The sequence below is a fragment of the Nicotiana sylvestris genome, chromosome 3 (assembly GCF_000393655.2).
Source record: "Nicotiana sylvestris chromosome 3, ASM39365v2, whole genome shotgun sequence".
Lineage (NCBI taxonomy): Eukaryota > Viridiplantae > Streptophyta > Magnoliopsida > Solanales > Solanaceae > Nicotiana > Nicotiana sylvestris.
In genome coordinates this window covers 183498635-183504249 of record NC_091059.1, presented here as the reverse complement: position 1 = coordinate 183504249, position 5615 = coordinate 183498635, and the positions used below count along the sequence as shown (strand labels likewise).

At 37.1% G+C, this 5615-nt stretch overlaps 2 non-coding genes across 2 annotated transcripts; both read left to right on the top strand.

Annotated features, from left to right (window-relative positions):
• The first annotated feature begins 765 nt into the window (after window positions 1-765).
• LOC138888862 (small nucleolar RNA snoR64a) lies at window positions 766-837 on the top strand. The gene has a single exon (XR_011406433.1). It is a non-coding gene; the product is annotated as a small nucleolar RNA snoR64a (small nucleolar RNA).
• Window positions 838-1194: 357 nt separating this feature from the next.
• On the top strand, window positions 1195-1274 carry LOC138888844 (small nucleolar RNA R38). The gene has a single exon (XR_011406423.1). It is a non-coding gene; the product is annotated as a small nucleolar RNA R38 (small nucleolar RNA).
• The last annotated feature ends 4341 nt before the right edge of the window (window positions 1275-5615 follow it).

The following is a 5615-nucleotide window of genomic DNA, read 5'->3' as shown; positions in this document are numbered from 1 at the left end:
CTTTTGACACGGTGCTCCCACAAAAACCCGCAAGCCTCAAACCTAACCCTAAATCGTGAAGCAGCAGCCTCGTGTCTCTATCTATATATAGTGCTATGTTATTTACTTGAGGTCATTCATGGCCTGCTCCATCGCTCAAACCCTAATCTAGTCCATAGCAGTATCCCCTTCCCAGTTCCTCCACCTCCTCCCGCCTGCTAGCTTAGCACATCGTGTCCACTCTCCATTTATATCATCTATTCACGTTTGTAAATGGTTTGCGTGCTAAGGAGTTCTCATACATTGATTTTTGGTGTATTGTATTTGGGGATGATGATCAAAGGAAAAATACAGTTATCCCTGTCTGATTTATGCAGTGCTGAATCTTTTCCTCTCATGTCTGACCCATTCACGTTGTCCCTATCTCTTTTTTTTGAGTGTGTGTGTCTGTGCGCGCGCGCTAGGAAGAAGAAAGTGTGGCAAGTGTTTTTTATTTTTTTTACACCCTTGCATGTTTATTCAGTGCTGAAATATATTTATGAAGCTAAGTTTTACATTTTGTGAAGTAATTTCTAAAGGAGATTGCCTATGATGATACCTACATAGCCACGGAAATGCTAGTTTTATGGACTAGCTACAATGTTGATTATGGCAATTGACTAGGACGGTCTGAGGCATCCTACTACTAAATTTTTGTTTTGTTTTGAAATCAACCTTAAAATTTAGTCATAAAATTATTTGAGTATTTCTTTCATTTTTTGTGCTAGATAGAGGCATATGATGTGTTTAATTTGAGATGAATACTCATATTCACATATAGAGTATAATGATCCTCATCTGAATAGGAAGATCTGATGCTTCTACATGAATGCTTGCTGTATACTGATTACTGACTGCTCTGTTTAATTTTCATTTAATACTAATGCTCTGTTCATTCAGAAATCAACATGACTTACTCACCATCAACCTTTTTGTGAATCAATCCTTTGATTTTACTTATAAAACTATATGTATTGGTTGCTCATGCTACCTTATCAATCTTTTTGACCGAAAATATGGTGGGATATGTGTCGGATCCTCCAAAGTAGTGCATTTTTGAAGGATCTGACACGGGTACAACTATATTTTGGATAGTTTGCGCAACATAGCTTTTGGCTTAGAGCAAGTGTATTTCCGATGGGTTACTTCATATATTATCATTATAGAGAAATTTTAAGTTATGGATGATGAGATAAGCAATTCACAGTTATCCCTGTCTGATACATTTTGATGAATGCTTGTGGTCTGACATGACATTAATCTAGTGTCTTATCGTGGGAAAATCTTTCTAGGGCTTCTGATCTAACCTATCCCGCATGCTTAAAACTCATGCGTGGACACTAAACTTGTTTTTTGCGAGCTATTTGTTTGCACTGGTAAGTCGTAACTTTTCTATCTTTGACTCTCTTGAACCGTTTCTTCTGCTCGTTGGGAATATAAAATCTTAAATAATTAAGAAATGATGAAGAACAGCCAGTATAATGTTGTATCATTGTTTGAACATTAGTAAATAATCAATCATGAACTTCTTGGACTTCTTGCGCTGCTTGAAATTTTAAGTCCATATTCTTCTTTTACATCACTCAGTGAATGTGAAATTGATAACTAGTCAATATTGATAATTTTTACACAAGTCATACAGTCATACTTAATGTATTTAAAATATTAGGAACTAAAAATATTGTTTTCAAAATACTGTAAGTCTCTTTGTATAATACTTCTTGGCCATGCAGATTTACAAGTTCTTATTAATATTTTGTTTAGCTCAACAAAGTAACGGGAAAATACCTGCTTTGATGCAGTATTGTACATATACAATTCCTTTCAAACTGAAAGGTTTAAAGGTTACATATTTTAGCTAGGAGGGGCAAAAGTGGCTCAATCCCATTTGACTCGTCTCACTCGTCCAAGTTTTATCCCCTGCTTGGCTATAAATTTTGCAAGTTCTTTTCAAGTTTTTATTTTGGCAAAACTTGTTTAATTATAGAATTTATCCATATTTTGCAGATTTTGAAAACAATCTACACATATTTTTTTGGCCCAAAATATTACCTTTGGATTTTTAATAAATTTATAAATTATCCCAAACTTTTGCTTTTTATAAGAAAGTGCACCATCTATTATGGCCCAACTAATCCATAAGCTAGTTACTATCATTTTTTGGTAATATTGTTACAATTTGTCAAATTATAGTAGCTGGTGATTGTGTTATTATATCTGGTTATGATTTTAGAATAGTGTATCATGTGGTTTATTATAAAAACGATGATTTTGTGCCAAATTTATTCATGTTTTGGATTATGGTTTGTGATAATATTAACAAATAACATTAGTGAAGGTTTTACATATATAGGATTAACAAGTTTGTTAATTGTAACATTCAAAAATTATAAGTCTAAGCTTTAAATAATACGTTAAAGATAAACGATAAAAAGCTTAAGAAATATTTATAAGCTACACTACAATCAATGTTTTTATGTATTAAATATATTTAAAATTTCTATACTTATTGTATTATGTTGGTTTGGTTTCGATTTGACTTTTTTAGTTAAAATCAAACCTAATCAATTATTGTCGGATTTCTTTTCCAAAACCAAACTAAATCAAACCAAACTATAATTAGGGTTTTTATTTGCGGTTTGACTCGAATTATCGGGTTGGCGTGGTTTGTAGCCTTAACTTAGCAGGCTAAAGCGTGTTTCTGCTAATAAATCAGTCCACAACAAAATCATTTTAAAATAAACTAAGAAAATATTGAAATGATCCAATAATAAAATATTGTTATCAGTTTAATCCCTTTATTGAATTTTTTTAATTACAATCAGGATCAACATAATAGTGGGTAGCCTGCGACCAGCTATACGTTAAACAAGTCGAGTACAGCTAAAACCCGTACATTAGGAAGTTGAATGTAATTTTAATTACAAAAATAAATTTCTTTTTGGGACAAGAAAATATTTACCTACCTTTCTTCTTATTCACAAATAAAACCATGAAAGTTTAAACATTTAATGCCTGCATTGTATGGGTCGACTAAGTCGTGTTGGTATCCATAAGGCACCATAATGACAGGTATCTCGGCCACGGCTGAGGTCGAATCTTCAGAAAGCCTGTATGGCGAAGTACATATCGAGGTATTCAGGGGGACGACCTAAAGTACAATCGACAGATTAGGGTATTCTGGCTAAAGACTGTTGGATAAAGAGGAATACATACTATATATATACTAGGTAAGAGAACAAGAGAAGGGGACTCTTTTGGCCTCCTCAAAAAGATAGAAGAATGGGAGAAGGTTTCTAAAGAAAAACAAGAGAAGGTTTAGATCTTGACTGCTGATATTTATAATCATAATAATTGAATCAATAAAGATAGATCCAGTAGCTGCCAATCTTAATTATATCCTATTTTCTTATTCAATATTCTTTGATCTAGAGTTAATTATCCTTGGTTAGGATTTATCCTCTATTTTCTCATTTAATTAGTTTACAAAAAGGCTTCACACTTTTTTGGTAAGACAATTTGGCGCCATGTGTGGGAATTTTCTACCCAAATTCTTAGTTCCTTCTAGATCTAAAGCCAACCAGAGTTTCATTTCCCGGTTGTCGTAGTCTCACCCTCTCAGTATAAACACCAACTTGAGAAAGTTGTAGGCAAGCTTTTGAAAATAGCCAAACCAATTAGGGTCAGATCTTTGCATGAAATTGAAATTATGACTGATATCTATACAAAATCCACGTCTTGCCGTAGCGATTGGTTTAGTACGTCGTATGAGTACTCAAAATGGGATTACAGCCACTACGCACTTAGCACGTCTGCAATCCTGTTTGCTATATTAACGTTATGTACCGACCTATACTTTCACCTCTTAGGAAGAGACGATAGCCTATTGTATGATTCTTTGAAATAACCGGCTTATCCTGCCTTATTTTGGTACCCGTATGCATTGTGTGTAATTTATGTACGGAGTATAACTTATGTTTCCCTTATGTTTGCGCACATCGGATGGGATCGGATCGGGACTCGAGCTCGAGATCCCAACGAGCAAAGTAAGCTCAACCCATAAGAAGCCTATACGCGGCTAACGGCGAAGCTAAACACGAGGCTACCAAATCTGAAGCCGCCATTTGAATACGGGATAAAACGAGTTGTCCTACAACGCCCCTCTTCCCTCGCCGACCTATCAGGCCAAGGTAACAGACAATTTCGTTTGGGTTTAACTTGTTATTTTTCTTTTTTTGGATTGGGATATGAATACGAGCATTCTCACAGGTGCGTGAACAAGGAACAAACGCCACCGAACACATCAGGAAAACGTTCCACACCATGCCATCCCACATGCAACGGTCAAGAAAAACCCTCAACATCGTACTTATAAATAACAGACAAACAACTCAGAACAGGCTGACATGATTAAGAAAATCTCCATGACCTGAGACTAAGCGGTGAGCCCATGGAACTTAGTCTCTCCGACACATGTAGAACATGAACTCGAAAAGCTTGCACGTATACTCGCCATGACAATCCTACGCCAACTCAGCCGACTAAATATTACGAATCACGTCCGAACTTCGTTTGAATTAATCAAGTACCAAGGTGCCCAGAAGCCCAAGCAATAAGTTCATCGCTCGTCCCGTCAATGGCCCCTCCAGGCCGAGCAATGAAGGGACTAGATAAACTGGGACTCCACCGACACATACACACTATGCAGTAACACATAGTCTTCTTCAATGAAAACAGGAGTAAATAAATTGGGACTCATCCCGATGCATGCATAAACGGTACAACAACGAGTAATATTCTCCAATAAAAGCAAGGTCGCGTGCAACATTCTTACTACGCTACCAAACCAGCACTTCACCAAGTTGGCAAGTTTAAATTCGATCTCGCTCGAATTAACAAGTCAAGGTTCGACCTCGTCGAACTCACAACGGGTCATAATTCGACCTCACTGGAATTTACACCCCTACGGCCCATGGCCGTCACTTAACAGAAGTCTAGATTCGATCTCTCTCGAATTAATAAGTCAAGGTTCGATCTTGTCAAACTCACAATAGGTCATAATTCGACCTCGCTCGAATTTACACCCCTACAGCCCCTGGCCATCGCCGAATGAAAGTCTAAATTCGATCTCGCTCGAATTAACAAGTCAAGGTTCGACCTTGTCGAACTCACAACAGGTCATAATTTGACCTCGCTCGAATTTACACACCTACGGCCCCTGGCCATCGCTGAACGGAAGTCTAATTCGATCTCGCTCGAATTAACAAGTCAAGGTTCGACCTCATTGAACTCATAGCGAGTCATAATTCGATCTCGCTCGAATTTACACCCCTATGACCCCTAACCATCGCCAAGCGGAAGTAAAATTCGACTTCGCTCAAATTTACAAGTCAAAACTGACTTCGCCCAAGTTGGCAAGTCTAAATTTGACCTCGCTCGAATTTACAAGTCAAAACTGATTTCGCCCAGGTTGGTGAATCAGAATACCACCTCGTTCAAATTTACACCCCTATGGCCCCTAGTCATCGCCAAACGGAAGTAAAACTCGACTTTGCTCGAATTTACAAGTTAAAACTGACTTCGCCCAAGTTGGCAAG